Source organism: Strix aluco, chromosome W (assembly GCF_031877795.1).
Source record: "Strix aluco isolate bStrAlu1 chromosome W, bStrAlu1.hap1, whole genome shotgun sequence".
Classification (NCBI taxonomy): domain Eukaryota; kingdom Metazoa; phylum Chordata; class Aves; order Strigiformes; family Strigidae; genus Strix; species Strix aluco.
This window is the reverse complement of record NC_133970.1, coordinates 42,191,572-42,209,606: the sequence shown is the minus strand read 5'-3', so window position 1 is coordinate 42,209,606 and position 18,035 is coordinate 42,191,572. Positions and strand designations below refer to the sequence as shown.

The window sequence follows — 18,035 nt, the reverse complement described above, 5'->3', positions numbered from 1 at the left end:
TAAACCCTTTCTGCCAAACCATTTGCATTTATAAGGCCTTCAATGATGTGAGGTTTTTTTCCCCATTACCCCCTTCCTGCCCCCCACCCCACCTCCTCTCTCCCTCTCCTTTTTGCAGAGTGCTCATTTCAGACTTGCTCTTTTGTTGCACCTGTTTGCAAGTGGGTATTTTGCAGTTAACTTCAGCTGGCCTCTTCATATTTATAGCTTTCAAGACAGGCAGAAGGTGGGGTGAGGGGGAGAGCCAAGCCAGGCTTTTTGTAAAGAGGTGTGGTAAATTTTGCATCTAGCATTTTTTGGCTGGAGGGTTTGCTACAAAGAAAGGAATGTTGATGTTGCAGCTGCTCCTGGAGAGACCTTTTTCTGCTACAGATTGAGAAGAATGGTGAAATCCCTATTGTGTTAAAGCCAAATCCTTATTCTTGTATCTTGATAGCTGTATATATAGATCTGTTAGATTCCAAACATTTTATTACATTAATTACCTGGGAATAAGCTTGCATTTCTAAAATAACAAATTCTTTTATAAGTGAAAAGATCAGAAATTTTTTCTTGGCAGTAATGTCAAAATACAACATTTTGACAATTTTCTGAGATTTCTCTCTGGATTTTTTTTTTCCCCAGGTGAAAGACACTGTTTTCAATGATCTGGCATTTCCTAATAAGCTTAGCAACAAAAGAAGTCATCCAAGCCAAGCAAAATACAATTTAGTGGAAAATTCCTGACCCTCTCACTGGACAAGGTCTGCTTTTGTTATCCAATCTTACCTTTTCAGCCTTCCCCTGGAATTGTCAGTTTAATTGATATGAACCAGGTTGACCTGTTTTTTTGCTCATTTGAGGGTACTTAGATCATATTCTGTGTCCCTTGAAGCAGTAGAAAAATAACACCAGTGCTCTTGAAACTAATAGGATGTTCATCACCTTGGGTTTGTAAAACGAACATCAGATAAAGAGAATCAATAATCTATCTCAGAGCAGCGAAAACATCAGAGCAAGCCCTTCCACACAACCCTCAAAGGCTCACAGTGAATCACCATCAGCAAATATGCCTCTCACACTATCAGGATAACACACTAGAAATAACACCACTATTTAGATCTTTCATAGTATTTGTAGGAGGGAAACAAGCCTCTCAAAGCTCTTGTCAAAGCAGTTGAAGCATCACTATCCCCATTCTGCAGACTGGGCAAAAGCGGGACCCTCAAGAAGGGTCTGTGAGTCAAGCTGGAGACTCCTAATGAGCAGCTCAGTACCCCACTACCAGCCCATGGGCCCCTTTGTTGCCTGTGTCACCAAAGGCATCAGTGGGGAAACCAGCTTTGGCTGCAGGCACTTGGGGCGGACAGCCATTTCAAACACTCACTTTTGAAAGCACCTGACCTGTTTCCACAAATACTCTGTTCCCAGGAGCCAGCTTTAGCCATGCAAGGACAAAAAGGGTGATTCCTAACACCGAAGGTCCAAAACATCTCTAGAGAGGGAGTGAGTGGGTGCTCCTCATTCGAATGGACGTTGAGGAGCAAACTTGGTTCTGCCCCTATGACTCAGTTGCGATCTCTGCATGTGACCTTCATCTACTCTCCTATGCCAGTGTTTTCAAATGTGGGTCTCTGTAATCAAATGCCTAAATCCTTATTCAGACATCAAAATAGTTGGCCTTTGTCTCAAAGTTGCTAAGCAACCATTGCTCCCGCAGGAGTCAACGGGATCTGCAAACATGCAGTAGTACCATCTCTGACAAACAGGTCACTCCTCTGGCCCCTAAATGCTGAAAAAAGTTGCTGGGTTTAAGCACCTGAGGATGAACTTTCTGACCTTAATTTCTTCATGCCTCAGTGTTCCCTTCTATGAAATGGTTATTGCACCTCACTGAGCATGCAGATCTCTCCTGTGGCGTGTCTGCAAAACACCTCAGACTGCTTGGGTGAAAGAAATTGCAAGCTGGAAAGAGGCAAAGCAGTGGGGCAAAGTACATAAAAGCAACACAATGATGTGACATTGGGGCGGTGCAGGGCTTAAGCATCTTTCATTTTTCTGCAGCCGTGCTGTATAATTGCATCTTCATATTAATAAATGACACCTCACTGTAGGGAGTGGCGTTCGGAAGATCTCGCGATGTACGGAAGGAATAGCTGTAGCCCTCCCTTGTTACGAGGTAAGGTGATGGATAGGCTTGTAATGTTAAGGGCACACCCATGAAGGAGGTACTTGGTGAAGGTATATAGGTGAGATACACAGTTTAATAAACGGACATTTTGTATCCATCATATTGGTGTTTGTACTGATGTCCCCGTGAAGGTCTTAACCTCCTGCAGCATTAGTCTGCGATCTGAGCGCCACTGATATGTGGATTGGCAGGTTTAATGAGGCAGGCTAATTGCGGTGTTGCAGTGTTAGTCTCTGCGACCTGAGCGCCACTGACACGTGGAGAGGCAGGTTCAAAGAGGCAGAGCTAACAGCAACAAATGGTGACCCCGACGTGATTTACGACATGATTTTGGGAAAAGATAAGCTGTGGCAGTCGGCAGTGCACAGCAGGAGGTGAGGAGCTCTACGCATGACGAGAGACTCCGCGGCGCGCCATAGATGTCACAGTTAAGGTACTGAAAAGATGGGGTAAACAAAATAAGACTTCTATGAAGTCGAGAACATTAAAAGCAATGCTACAAAGATTGATAAGGCCCGGCGTTTTAGCAGAGCCGATAGACGGTATGAAGCCAGAGCTCTGGCCGCGAATAGAGGCGGAGTTAGCAGAGCAGGCGAAATTAGGAAAGCCGGAGCATTTAATGGCTTGGGGGCAGGCAAATGCGATGATGAAAGCTACCCCGGAGGAGCACTCAGCAAGCTCCGACGATGGGGAGGACCCCGGAGGAGCACTCAGTGAGCTCCGACGATGGGGAGGGGGAAAACCGAGGTGCGTAGGGGAGAACTAGCAGAAAAATGGAAGGCGGACATACAGCGTTGGGGGGCGGAGATGTGGGAGGCATTGGCCTGTCAACCTTGCACAGCCTGTGAGAAAGTGCTAGGCTTTGATGAAAAACAGGCCTTGGAAGAAAGATAAGAGGCTGTTGAGCTATGCCAAGGTGGCAGGGAAAAACAACAGACAGCTGCAACATTAAACTGTGGAAAAGTACTGAACCGCGAGAAGATGCTACCGCGAGAACAGCGCGTGATCAAGAGGGTGATTGACCTGCAAGCGCGGAGTTGACAGCGGCGGCCCTGGGCCTTTCCAAGCCCCCCCCTCCAACGCCAGAAGCGGCAGTTTTTACAGAAGGTGCTGATGCTGGAATGCAGCGCCCCTTGTCTGCCAAGACCACATAATCAATAAGCAATGGCTTTATATATTCTTAACAGTGTTTTGATGTTTGCAGCGTTTATCATTTTATGTTGTGTGAGCAATAAGTGTAAGAGACCTCCTTGTGTGATTGTTCTGCGGGTGTGAGACGCAGCCCAGCGGCAGCTGCGGAGTGCGGAGTTCTCTGACAGAGCACCTTAGTGCCCGCTGGGTCATCGGTGCTGCCTGTTTGTTTGGGCTGAGTGTTTTAAGTGTCATAGGTGAAATATCTCCTCTAGCAGGAGGCAGTAATTCTGTATTAATTGTTGTCTTGAATTTAGGTGCATACTCTGTGGGGAGAGTGCACCTTTGTACCATCTATCTAAGAAGGGTATTGTCATAAAAATTATCTACAACCTTACAGGGGTTGTTCGTTTTACCAGAGGTCAGACTTACTCAGCTTCTATATTTTACTACAGCTGGGGTGACTCAGGATTTGGACCAGCACGTACCCCTCAAACATTTTGAGCTCAGACAGGGAGACAAAGTCGACCTCTGATAAAAAGTAACCTCACTAAAGCCGAAGAATCTGTTGAACTGACAGGCATTTTACATACTGGTGCGGATGTGACTGTAATATCTGTGAGCTTCGGTAACTCGAGTGCTTTTCAGGGTTGGTGGTCATGCTGTAACATTTCAAAGCAAAGATCTCATTCATGCAAGGAGCCCAGTAAACTGGGTAGCAAATATTCATGCATTTATATTGGAAACCCCTGCTACATCATGGGGTTGTGACTATATGGCTCAATGGGGAACTCAAATTGGATCAAATTTGTCTTAATCGCCACTGCAGCACAACCCACCCCTAAACCCACCCTGAAACTAACCTGGAAAACAGAATCACCTGTGTGGGTGGGTCAGTGGCCCTCACCAATGGAACAGTTGTGCCACCTTAATGATTTAATTCAGGAACAATTAAGTGCAGGACATCTCGTACCTACCACCAGTCCTTGGAACACCCTGGTGTTAATTATTTGAAACAAAAGTGGTAAATGGTGACTTTTACATGATCTCCGATGCATTAATGATGCCATGGAGGATATGGGTACATTACAGCCAGGCCTGCCCTCCCCAACAATGAGTCCCTGAAACTGGCATCTTGTAATAATTGATCTAAAGGATTGGTATTTACCATTCCCTTGCATCCAGAGGATGCAGCTAAATTTACCTTTCTGTTCCCAGTATTAATGTTAGTGAACCTGCAAGACGGTACCACTGGGTTGTTTTACCATAAGGCATAAAGAATACTCCCACAATGCAGGTCCCCCAGGCTGTTATCTATCATTATATGGATGACATCCTCATAGCAGCAGAAACACAGGAGATCATGGAAAAGGCTCTTGCTTTACCAAAGACTCAGTATCTCAAATGGGGTGACAATTAGCACCTGAAAAGGTACAGCGATCATCACCGTGGCAGTACCTGGGGTGGAGAATTTGTGAACAGACTAATGTCCCACAACAGGTTGAACTTAAAACTGATGTTAAGACTTTAAATGATTTACAGAAACTGTTGGGAGCTATAAATTGGATACAGCTGTTGTTGGGCCTAACTAATGATGATCTGCATAGCTTGTTTGATATTTTGCGAGGAGATCCTTCACTGACATCACCCAGAGTACTTACAGAGAAAGCAAAACAAGATCTCCACCGGGTAGCTAATGCCATCTCAGAAAGACAAGCATCGTGATGTGTGCCCGGCCATCCGTATCAACTGATATTGTTTAATCTTTCAGGGCAGTCCTATGCTCTGCTGTTTCAATGGGATGAAACACTTAGTGACCCTCTTGTTATTATTGAATGGAATTTTTTTTGTCACACCAAATGCACAAGATGGTCACTACTCATCCAGAAATGTTTGCCAAACTGATCATGAAAGGTGCCACCAATATTGTGTCACTTCTCATCGCAGATACCAGATCAACAAGAAGTCCAGGGCAGGGTTCAAGTCCTGGAAAGTGGTAATTGGGAAGGACCATATCCTTTAATAACCTGGGGAAGAGGTTATGCTTGTATTTTCACAGGTCACAGTCCCGGTGGTTACCGGCAAGGTGTGTGTGACCACACCTGAGGTGTGAGAGGCAGCTTTTGGTGGACACCCAGGAGCCAGCTGTGGGTGCTGTGGATGCCCCTGTGCCAACAGTTCGCGATCTCTTCAGCTGATCATTTAAGCAGAATGTATGGGTAATGCTTGCTGCTGCAATAGGACAAAATATCTCTGTCCTTAATCACACTATGGTTGCCAACCTTTTTAAGAGAAAATGCTAACAGTAATTGTAACGCCTTGATGAAATATATAGGCTTATTAGTTACCAGTAAAAGATGTAGCTTAGATAAAATGTAGTTATTAATAAGGATGAATTGCTATAAGGATGTGTGTATTTAAGTTCATTGTTTAGCAGTATCAAGAAGCAGGACCCCAAGTGTTTAACCTTATTAGAAACTCCCTTGGTTTTCCCCCTTGAGTGGTGGCCAGACTCTGGGTGGAACCCAACAGGAGGATGAAATCAGATGTTTCCACTCAAAGAAAATTGCCAGTTATTTTGGCCTGCTGATTTAGAGGCTGGACCTGCTTGCAGCGATGTTGGATGCCTCACCTACGGATGGACGCATCGCGTAGGATTTCCGGTTTGTGAGGAAGGGTACTCTAAATTCTCGCTGCATCCAGGGTTCCCCAGCAATTGCAGATCTGAATGTTAGTACCCCATTAAGTAAGTGTGCTATTCCGTATTTTCCTTATTGTTTATTTTTGTAGTATTTAGTCATATCCCTCAAAGTAGTGAAATTAGCCTACTCTTTTAACTAGTAACTGCAACTGCTCTATTGTTTCTAGCCTTCTGTGAAACTATTTTGAGTATGCTGCATTTTCTGAAGTTTGCCTAACCCTTAATTCACAAAGTCTTGAAATAAGTGTTGCAGGTGCTGCTGCAAAACCAAGAAAAGAGGATGTGGACTCAGACTAAGAAATCTGTACAATGGTTAGAGGCCAAAGCAGTCCAAATGGCACTCCAGCAAGAGGCAGAGAATCCTGTTAATATTGTTACAGACTCTTTATATGTTTATAAACTTGTACACAAAATGGCAACAGTAGGATTTGTGCAGACGGAAGTGTCGACCTTGCTTTATGAAGCTCTACAACAGCGCATAGGGCAGGCCTTTATTACACATGTGAATAGTCACCAATCCCTACCAGGTCCGATTGTAGAAGGCAATCATAAGGCTGACCAAGCGGCACGGGGTGTGTCATCAGTGGACACCGCAAAGAGTTTACATGCCTTTTTACACCTTGGAGCAAAAGCCTTAGCAAAAATATGTCATATTTCTCTGTCACAAGCAAAAAACATAGTGGCACTTTGTCCCTACTGTCAAAAAGGCCCACTGTGGGAGGCAGGTGTCAATCCACAGGGTCTCTCTTCCAATCAGATATGGCAAACTGATGTAACAACATGTGAATTGTTAAAACCAAATAAGTATCTCATAGTAACCATTGACACCTTTAGCTCTACAATAAACAGCCAGACACATTATTGTTCATTGGGAGGGCGTTATCGCCTTGTTAGGGAAGCCACAAGAGATCAAAACAGATAACGGCCCTTGTTTTGTTGCTAGACGCACAAAAGAATGGTGTGCATTGTGGGACATCAAATTAGTACACGGCCTTCCTTATAACAGTCAAGGACAAGCGATAGTGGAACGTGCACATCGCACCCTGAAAGCAAAGCTCCAACAGCTTGGGGAGGGGGAAGGTCATAGAGGGACAATACCCATAGACCGCCAACAGGCTCTTTTGTGACGCGCTTTGTATACCCTAAATCATTTTGTTCGAGGCGATGAGTCTACACCTCCCCTGTGGAAACATTTTATACCAGCCCAGGCGACGAAGAACTATCCTTTGGTCCAGATCAGGGAACCGGGCGCCATAGCTGGGGAGTCGGGGTGGTCACTGAGGGTGTTTGGGTGTGGGTACACAGCAGTGGAAAAGGACGGCCTAATCAAATGGATACCCGCACGGTGTGTAAAACCTAATCTAACATAAGATGGAGTTTTGTGTTACAGCGTTGGTGGTGGATCACCCTCCTTGGTTGCGTGTTGCCAACTCACGCAGGATATTGGAGAGAGTGGGCACGAGAACATCACCGCGAAGACGTCTGTATTCCTCTGGATACAGGGGCAGAATCTTGCTATGTCTTCATCACAGCCACCTTTGTAAAACCAGAATGGTTTGGGTGGCTTGACAACGTGTGGGCTTGGATTACTAGTTGGCTTAGTTGGGGTTGGCTCATTTGGGGAATTATTGGAATATGTGGTGTGCTTCTTGCTACTTGTATCGCCTTTACATGTATTAGTGCCGTAGTCCATAGATTGTTTAAGAAGGTTAATGTTTTGTTCTTAGATCGACATATGGGTCTTGCTCATCACCGCTTGGAACAGCGCAATAATGACAATCAATCAGGAATAATGATGTTATAAAGCAAGGGGAGGGGGAAATGTAGGGAGTGGCGTTCGGAAGATCTCGCGATGTACGGAAGGAATAGCTGTAGCCCTCCCTTGTTACGAGGTAAGGTGATGGATAGGCTTGTAATGTTAAGGGCACACCCATGAAGGAGGTACTTGGTGAAGGTATATAGGTGAGATACACAGTTTAATAAACGGACATTTTGTATCCATCATATTGGTGTTTGTACTGATGTCCCCGTGAAGGTCTTAACCTCCTGCAGCATTAGTCTGCGATCTGAGCGCCACTGATATGTGGATTGGCAGGTTTAATGAGGCAGGCTAATTGCGGTGTTGCAGTGTTAGTCTCTGCGACCTGAGCGCCACTGACACGTGGAGAGGCAGGTTCAAAGAGGCAGAGCTAACAGCAACACCTCACAGACAAAGCCCTGCTAACTTCATATGCCCATGCAGAGTCCTATAATAGGCATTTAGAAAGCCATGCGTGGGGCTGGGGTGGGAGGTGGGGGCTTGCAAGCATTTATGAAGTTCAAAGAGACTCCAAAAAACATCTGGTGTAAGGATGGACAGTCTGGTCCTGGGATCTGGCTAACAGTCATATTTATTTGCAGCTGGGCAGGCAGACCAGCTGACAGACCAACCGAAATGCAATGTGCTAGGATATGTGATAGATAGTAAACTATTTATTCATCAAATTCAGTTAAAACAATGGAAAAGTAAATCACCACCTGAGCTATGTAAAGCTAATATTGCTACATTGTATAAAACTAACCAACTAACAGCAAGCACTTAGCTGAACTAACATAATAAATCAAGGCTGTGTAGGGGGTAGGTAGAAGATATAGTGGTGCGTCCTTATCAGAGCTTGAACAGAGACATGTAGAGACAAGAGGCATGCAGAGACATGTCAGAGAACTACAGAGGCTGCGCAGAACCTTGGGGTGAAAAGTTTAACGGCGAGGAAGAGGAGATACTTCATCTCTACGACCACTATTCAGGACTCTGCGACCACCGCCCAGAACTGTTGAAGTTTACTGCGCAGACGCAAGTAGGAGGAAACCTCATTAAAATATGAAGCGGGGGTAGACGGGGATAGATTATGAATATATATGAGAGTTTCATTAATATACATCACTTTGTAACACATAAGCAAGACGAAAAACTTCGAAGGTGCGCACCGTTGGTGGAGTTGAACTCCCCGGCCGCCCAGCGCTGTTTTGCTTGTTGTCGCTTGCTAAATAAACAATTGCAATTTTTATTGGCCCTGTCTCACATCAATTTGAGAATTTACATATAACAGGATAGGTTGTGTCTGATGAGGGGAGCATGGCCCCTAGCCTGCTCCCATGGGATGTATCAGGTCAAGTCAGGGGCTGTGCAAACACAAATGCATTGGTCTGGCACCCTGAATACCTGACTCAGGATCAAAGTGGTCCTGGCCTATTACAGTATATTAAATAGTGACCAGAAATTGTCCCTGCCACTGAAGCTTGGTAATTCATATTCTTATACTGTTACAATGGCCCATGGGGTGCATTTTTGTCTACACTACCTAGTATTCTCCTAAACAATCCCCTGGATGGTTAGGGAATTAAGATAGGCCAAAGACTATCCTCAATGTGCAGTATGGATATGAACACCCTGTTTTGGAAGCAAAGAGACTTTGATAACACAAGGTGCTCCATGTTGGTTGGCCTCAGTGATTGAGAGAGGTCCAAACATTTACTTTAACAGTCACCAGAAAATCAAGAATCTGGACATCTTTCATCTAGTCCAATCTCCTGAATACCCCAAACTGAAATATTTTACCCATCAGCTTCTGTGTGCACATTGTTTGAACCAGAGCCTCTCTTTAGAAGAGCATTTAACAACAAATTTTGTCCATGGTTTCTTCTGTCCCCCACACTGATTTCATAGATATTAGTCAAGTGAGTCTCACAAAAACACCTATGAGGTCATCTCCTGTCTTTATAAGCATTTCATAGGGTTAGGAGACAGAAAATGCCCCACGGTGGAACCTCAGCGAAACCAGGAGCAATGATGAGATGTAGGGATTCATAGTCTGCTCCACAGCACGCCTCTGGTGGGTGAAACTCAGCCCTGCATGGATGAGGAGGGTGGTGTCTGGTATGAAGTTGTAGGGTGGGAAACAATAGACAGTGTGGTGCACCATGGGCAGTAGCGGGTAGGAAGAGAAAGGTTTGTGGCAAGAAATGAAAGAGGATGAGGGATATTATTAGGGATACTATTATGGCTGTGCCCAAAGAGAAATCACAACACTTGGAATTTGGTCCATCCTAGATAGTCCTGGCCATTTCAGTGGAATTCTTGTTTCCTTGATCATTCAGGACTTTTTCCCAAACTTGGAAATTCCTTCCTTGTTATTATCATTTTCTGTCTGCCTTTGCCATGTCTACCTTAGACTGAGTTTAAAAAGTGCAGGAATCTCAAATAAATGAATACACCACTACTTCAAAAGCACTAGATGTAAAGGCAAAACTGGGTTTGGTGGCAGAATTTGGGGCAAATTTTACTGTTTGCAGACGCTGAGTCAGGACTGTTCAGGTGCTTTCTTGTCTGTAGCTCCAGCTCTCTGGCCTGACCCCATTCCTACCCTCCCCTCTCTCCTAGAAAATAAATTTAGAGAGATTCTGACGAGCAGGGACAGGAGGAAGCAGTGACATATAAAATGGCAGTCTCTGCCAGCCTGTGCTTGCACAAACAACCCCCTGGTGCTTGTGAAGGGGGAAAAACATGGTGTGGTGGTGCAATCCTTACACACACACACACACACACACACCCCCGCCCCTCTTTGTTGGGCTGCTTGGTGCTAGGTGCGATTCCACCCACATCCCCCGAGCTATACACCAGTCTGTGGAGATAAGGACTGACAATGTTAACGAGCCTGGCTCCTGCCCCTCCCGATTGCTCGGAAATGGTTAAAATGGCCCATCAACTCCTAAGGGCCTGGCACACCTGTGCCTGGGATGTGGTCAAATGGGAACAATAACAGAGTCGCACATTAATCAAATTCTTGTGTAACTGCTGGAAGGCACCAGAAGGCATTTGACAAAAGTCAATTATCTTGGACCCTATAAACTGGGACCACCAGGGAGACCCTTTGAGCTCTCCTGGATCACAGCGGGCCTGTGACCAGCATCTCCCCTGAGCTGGGACGCCTCTCAGGTACCAAACCCTTAAGGTGTCGTCTGCTCCAGACGGAAGGCCAGGGCGAAGTCCCCTGATTAAGTCTCAGTTATTGCCCGTTGAGGAATGCCAAGGCATTGGGAGTATTTGCTCTAAACTCGAGAGGGAAATTTTCTTTGAGCTAGCTTCTCTTTACTCTGTGTGTGTGTGTGTGTGTGGGGGTACGTACCCTTGTTTCTGTGTGTGTATGTCCGTTCTGTGTTCATTCTACTGAATCCAAACACCTTTGTTTCTGTATGTTTGTCCATTTTGTTATGTGCATGCATGTATATATATATATAGGTACCGTTAAGTAAGTTAGTGTGAATCTTGTCATTTTAGAATCTATATAAGTCGCTTTTCTTTCTTTTAGTATTTCTATTATTATTTTATAATAATAAATTGCTGTTAGTTATTAATAAACCTAGATTTCTTACTAAATATTACTGGGTCAATACTTTCATCTGCGACAAATTGGCGTAGTCGGCAGGATGACAAGCAAAATCACCAAATACTTACAAAAACACGGTATCCAACCAAATCCCACCTTCCCGGAGGATTGGGCTTATAATAACTGGCACAACTGGGAAGAGGTAGAAAAACAGTTAACTATTGCTAGAGGTGCAACTACATTTGGAAAAAATAAAGGTATGATTTGTAAAATGTTGGGAGTGTGCCTGGAAGCTGCCTGTCATGAACGAGAAAAAGTTAATCGTAAAATACAAAATTTACAAGATGAGATTACAGGGCACAAATCCACCAATCTGCTGTTATCGATTAAAATAGAGCAGCTGCAACAGCAACTTAAGGAATCCCAATTGAAACAACAAAAACTGGTGGAACGCGTTGAAATGATGCTAATGCAGTCTCCAAACCCCCCTGATATCGTTCAAATCAGAAAATTAATTGTGTCCCCTGAAGACTGGGATGGTAACATTTGGAGTGATACACATAATGACGACTCAGACGAAAATAATTATTTGCAGCCGCCTGAGTCTCCCCCTCTTGCAGTCAGACCAATTATTAAAACAGAGGAAACAACAGGACCTCGGGGTGGTGTGAGAAGTCGCATCAGCAAAACAACCCCTTTTGATCCAATTCAAATAGCCCATTTACAAGATCGTTACGGCCGTAAGCCTGGAGAAACTGAAACTGAATACCTATGGAGAGTTTCTCTAAACGGGGGAGATAGAATTTTACTAGATGGCAATGAAGCCAGTGGATATTGGGGTCCTGGTGTCTTTTTGGATGCTGGTCCCAACCCCCCGAATGACCCCCACTCACTAACAAGCAGAGTGGCATATTGGGCTGGTGGCATTGATGCCTTAGAGAGAGGAGAACCTCTGTTAATACCTATCAAATCTCTAAATGACCTCTCTGCAGCTTTTACAAAAGCTGCCTGTATTCAAGCCATGCATCAGCGTAAGCCTACTGATGTTCCTCTTTCGGCAACTGTAGCTCCTGCTATACTTAAAGTACTGATAAAAGGAGCCCCTGCCATGCTCAAACCTTTTCTCATTGCAAAACGGGATGAGATCCAGAGAGACTTAAATTATAATGAATTGGTAAATCTAACACAAACTATTGGAAATAGTGGGGAAGGAGAATTAGAACCAAGAGTATTACCCACTTGGGCAACTTTAGTACATGAAACTGTAAATCATGCCCGAGAAATGGGATGGGATGAAATTCCCAATGAAACAAAAAATATAGGTCGCACTGTTAGGCAAATTAAACAATTGCATCAAAATAATTCTCAGGAACAAAAACCCTCTGACCGACAATCTAGGGGTCAGGAGTGGAGAAATGAACTATGAAGCAAGCATTGTCACTAGGAATTCCTAGAGCCGCGATTCAGAGACAGCCTACCGGCGTCATTCTGAGTCTGATTCAGGCATTTCAAAAAGGTATCGCTTCAAATGCTCCAACCCCCCCCCTCCCCCCGTCGCCAGCTCCTAGAGAAAAAAAAAGATAACCCTTTCCTCCCTCAAGAGGATCAGTTGCAAAGCACAGGATCAAAAAACTGATAAGGTCCGGATGGCAACTGGGCCTGCCAGTCCGGCAAGTAGAAGCTTATCAGTGGATAAATGAGAACGGCCCTTACATTTTAATTCCAGTTGGTCCTCAAAATCAATTAATAAAATTTTTGATTGATACTGGTGCACAAATTTCAATAATTACACAGCGAGATGCCGATAAGCTAGGCATACGACCTGGCCGGCGAAAGGTTAAAAATACCGGAGTCACAGGAATTAGCACTGTGTGCCAGACAGCAAAAGTTAATTTACTGCTCCCTGGCGGAAAAGGTGTAACATCTCTTTGCTTTGCAATCAAGGAGCATTATGAAAATATCCTGGGTTTTGATGCACCTCCCTTCACTGAAGATTCACCAACCGAGGGTGTCTGGTTTTCTGATGCCTCGGCAAAAAGAGTGGATGGTAAATGGCAATATAAAGCTGTTGCATTAGAAATCAAAACAGGCAAACAAGTTATTGAAGAGGGTGAAGGCAGTGCTCAAGTAGGAGAGTTAAGAGCAGTTGTTTTGGCAGCACAAAATGAAGCAAAAAACATTTATGTGGACTCTTATGCTGTCTGGGCAGGTGCCACACAGTGGCTTTGTCAATGGGAAGCCCTAAACTGGGAGATAAATAAATCACCAATCTGGAGAACTGAAGACTGGCAATTACTATTAACCATGGCCAGAAAAACACCATTCCAAATAGGATGGGTAAAAGCTCATGCTAATGACAATAAACCAGCTACAAATTGGAACCAAAGGGTGGATGAATTGACAAAAATAAGGAAAATAGACATTGAAGATTCCTCAAACCCCACATGGTATCAACTGGGAGAATGGTTACATCAAAAATTAGGGCACACGGGTTGAGAAGCACTTTACTTTTCAGCTCGAAGCCGGGGATGGCCCCTCAGTAGGAAAACATGTGAAACCATCCTCACTGAGTGCCCCCAGTGTAAATTAAAATTGCAGATGGACCACCCTGCCAAAGCACCACCTTTACACATTAAAGAGGGGAAAACTTTGTGGTCTACTTGGCAAATTGATTACATTGGTCCTTTAAAATCCTCTGCTGGGTACAAATATATTTTAACAGGTGTAGAAATAATATCTGGACTCCTTACAGCTACCAGGTGCCAAAAGGCTAATGCACAGAATACTATCCGAGGCCTTTCCTCATGGTTCTCAATTCTACCTGTCCCTGATTCTATCCAGAGTGACAATGGCTCACACTTTACTAGTAAAAAAGTACAGGAATGGGCAAAGCAAAAAGAAATAAAGTGTGTATTTCACACACCTTATTACCCACAATCTAATGGTATAGTTGAACGAGCCAATGGACTGCTGAAAAAATATCTTAAACCACATGAAGGACAATGGGACAGACGTCTTTCTGAAATTTTACAGCAGTTAAATAATCGGTATGGTCCCTATGGAAGTCCAATTACTTGAGCCTTCTTAACACTTTCTTCAGAAACAAACCTAAACAATGAGCACACCTGGTCCTCAATGAAAGCAGGACAGCCCGTGATGGCAAAAATAACATCTGTAGGAACAATACCAGTAACCCTGGTCAAGCCACGAGGATTTCTAGCATGGGATGCTATTGATAATAATGGAATAAAACATAAAATCAGTACTAGATGGATTTATCCAGTATCCTAAGGGGTAACCTGTTCGGCCTCCCCCCACCGAGACAGTTCTCTTTCCTTTCCTTTTCAGAAATAACTAACTCCACCAATGACACCGTGGAAGCAGACAACACGCCCAGCACGTCCACCAGTAGCACTGTGGGAACAACCCTCATCTTTAATATGAGGCTCTTCACAACATTGCGCCTACCTTTTCTCTCCCTCACCATCATATATCGATTGTTGCAACAACGGTGGCTATACGCTTCTTCGCTCCTTCTTTTCCTGTTCATGAGAGTTGATACACTTACAATGGCTCACACATCAAATCCTTGGGATCTTGCATTACTAAGATACACTGGAAGCATCAAAACACTACGAGAAAAGGCCAGTCTAAATCTTGCTATTCTAGTTCTACATGAAAATGAAATATACGCAAAGAATGAATGGGGATGGGATAACTCTCAGCAAATGGCTCAACTTCAAGCCACAACAGGAGAGAGAATACAAATTGGATGCCGAGTGGTTGATGGACCTACTTTCCGTAGGCCAACAGAAATCAAAATATTTTACACTGATTTTACTAAACCAGAAAACAACAACAATGATTGCTATAAAATAACAGAACCAAATTTAGACTGTTGGTACAATTTTACCTTTTCTAAACCTGTAATTGCATTTTGTATGTGGGGCCATAGAGACACAGAACTATTATTTGATTTCACGATTAGCACACGTAGTATGTGGAGCCTGTGCGCAACAGGATGGCCATGGACCCATGCTCATATAGGCTATAATGGACATGCACCCCAAACTCATCTTGCTGAATCCCTAAATTTGTCTGTAGTAGCCTTACGCAATAATTTTGCCTTCCAAAAATGGGTTATAAAAACTGAAGATAAAGATTGGCAAATTCCATACCTAAAAGGGACAAGTGGAGACACTATTTCAATAGGATGCCGAATTGAAAATCACACTCAATGTACAACAGCTTCACATATTATTGTAGATTACACTGGAAGAAGGCATGGGCATGGCCCTGATAACACACACACCCGTACCTGTCATTTTGGGTATGAATGTTGGTACAATTTTACTATATTCCACTCAGCACTCATAACATGCATTTCGGCAGACCTCAAGTCTCATTCCAGGTTGGCTCTCCAGTTCAAAATTGAAATCCAACAGCCATCCGTACCAACTCGACCTCCTATTAAATTGTCCCCTCGCATTTATACTACTGGTCCTTATATAATTAAAAATATAGGACAACAACAAGTCCTCTTTAACCCCAGCTGGTCTCTAAAAAGAGTGGAGCTAGCACTACAAATTGATGTGTCAGAAATTAAACCAGACTGTTCTGCCTTTTTAAGAGTCGCCCACACTGGCTGGTCAGCATGGTTACATGGACGATCTCTAAAACGATCCCAGCGTACACAACGGGACGCCACTGGGTTATTGGGAACAGGATTAGGAATACTAAACACCATAGATGCTGAAGTTCTAGTGAACAAATTAACTGCTACTACCGAAGACCTGATCAAATTGGAACACCCACTAAAATCATCTTTATCAGCCTTAGGAGCAAGTCAATGGCTTCTATTAGACATTTTGCCTCACTGGGAACGAATTGAAGAAAACGATCATCAATTAATTGCAAAAGCTCTCGGAGCAACCCAAAGTAATACGTCTCTTGCCTTGAGTTGTATCCAAGCACAATTGTGGATACAGTCTATAGTAGCAGCTATTATTAGAGAAGGAGAAGGAGGAACCCTACCCACTGAAATCCGTAAATTGATCTGGGACAACGCCTCAGAATTTGAAAGGGAATTTCAATCATGGTGGCAATTGGTCAACTTTACTCACTACACTGAAGGTGATAAGATTATTGCATTTGTCCTCACCATACGCAATGCTTCAGTGTACAACATATACCCAATCCTTGCATTAGGACTAAATCACAATGGAAACATACTCTATCCCTTAGAGCATAAAGTGCGGGCCCACCAGAAGGAGGGGAAATGGCAAACAATTGATGTAAATGCATGTACTGTGCGAGAACAACGAGGCTTCATTTGTGAAGGAAATACTCTTGAGGCTCAAGACATTTGTCTTGATACTGAACAAAACATTTGTCACTTTGAGATCCACCCAAACGAAACCCCTGAAACCGTAGTCATATATGTTGGAAAGGGATGTGTTTGCATGCGAACACGATGTGATTCCTTATTAATAGATGGTACTGTCCATAACATAACCAATAAGTTCAATCTATGTGTGTGTAACTTTTCTGTAATTATTGGCTGTGATTTTCATTTCTCTGTACCAATAACTACCTATGATGACTTATCTTTCAATTATATGCTATATCACGAGTTGCAACCTACACCTATTGGGATGAGCCTAACCATAATTGAGCAACTCCTCCAACATCCTGACTTAATCGACCTCCTGCAACAAGCACAGAAAACTGGACAAAAGACTCTTATCACGGTCCAACATGATATAGAAGAAATACATCAGGTGTTAACAAGAGTCAAAAGGGATGGAGAACATCAGTGGTGGGAAAGCTTATTTGGATGGTCACCAACCGCAACTGGACTGTTTAATTCCATATTCCACCCGGTCATGATTTTCTTAATTCTAATTCTAATATGTTTACTGCTCATAATTGTATTGTATATTAAGGTTTGGAGGATGGTTAAACAGATTACTCAGTTACAGAAGTATCCCCGTGTGTACACCATCCCAAAATAACTTTTTTTTCTTTTTGAAGCTAATCAAACACAAAATTTCCTTCAACTGTAATTGGATTATGGCATCCTCTGTTTATAGGCATAGAGGCAAGAGGCAAACACACTGCAACTCTATGGACAAGATAAATTGACTTTAGTCACGGGGTGGATTGTGGTGGTGCAATCCTTACACACACACACACACACCCCCCCCCCCTCTTTGTTGGGCTGCTTGGTGCTAGGTGCGATTCCACCCACATCCCCCGAGCTATACACCAGTCTGTGGAGATAAGGACTGACAATGTTAACGAGCCTGGCTCCTGCCCCTCCCGATTGCTCGGAAATGGTTAAAATGGCCCGTCAACTCCTAAGGGCCTGGCACACCTGTGCCTGGGATGGGGTCAAATGGGAACAATAACAGAATCGCACATTAATCAAATTCTTGTGTAACTGCTGGAAGGCACCAGAAGGTATTTGACAAAAGTCAATTATCTTGGACCCTATAAATGGCGACCACCAGGGAGACCCTTGGAGCTCTCCTGGATCGCAGCGGGCCTGTGACCAGCATCTCCCCTGAGCTGGGACGCCTCTCAGGTACCAAACCCTTAAGGTGTCGTCTGCTCCAGACGGAAGGCCAGGGCGAAGTCCCCCGCTCGAGTCTCAATTATCGCCTGT

The 18,035-nt window shown here is 43.9% G+C and overlaps 1 protein-coding gene across 32 annotated transcripts in view; it reads right to left on the bottom strand.

Annotated features, from left to right (window-relative positions):
- LOC141917810 (CUGBP Elav-like family member 4) overlaps nucleotides 1-18,035 on the bottom strand; it is a 1,125,997-nt gene that overhangs the window by 355,065 nt on the left and 752,897 nt on the right. The gene's annotated exons all lie outside the window — the stretch shown is intronic.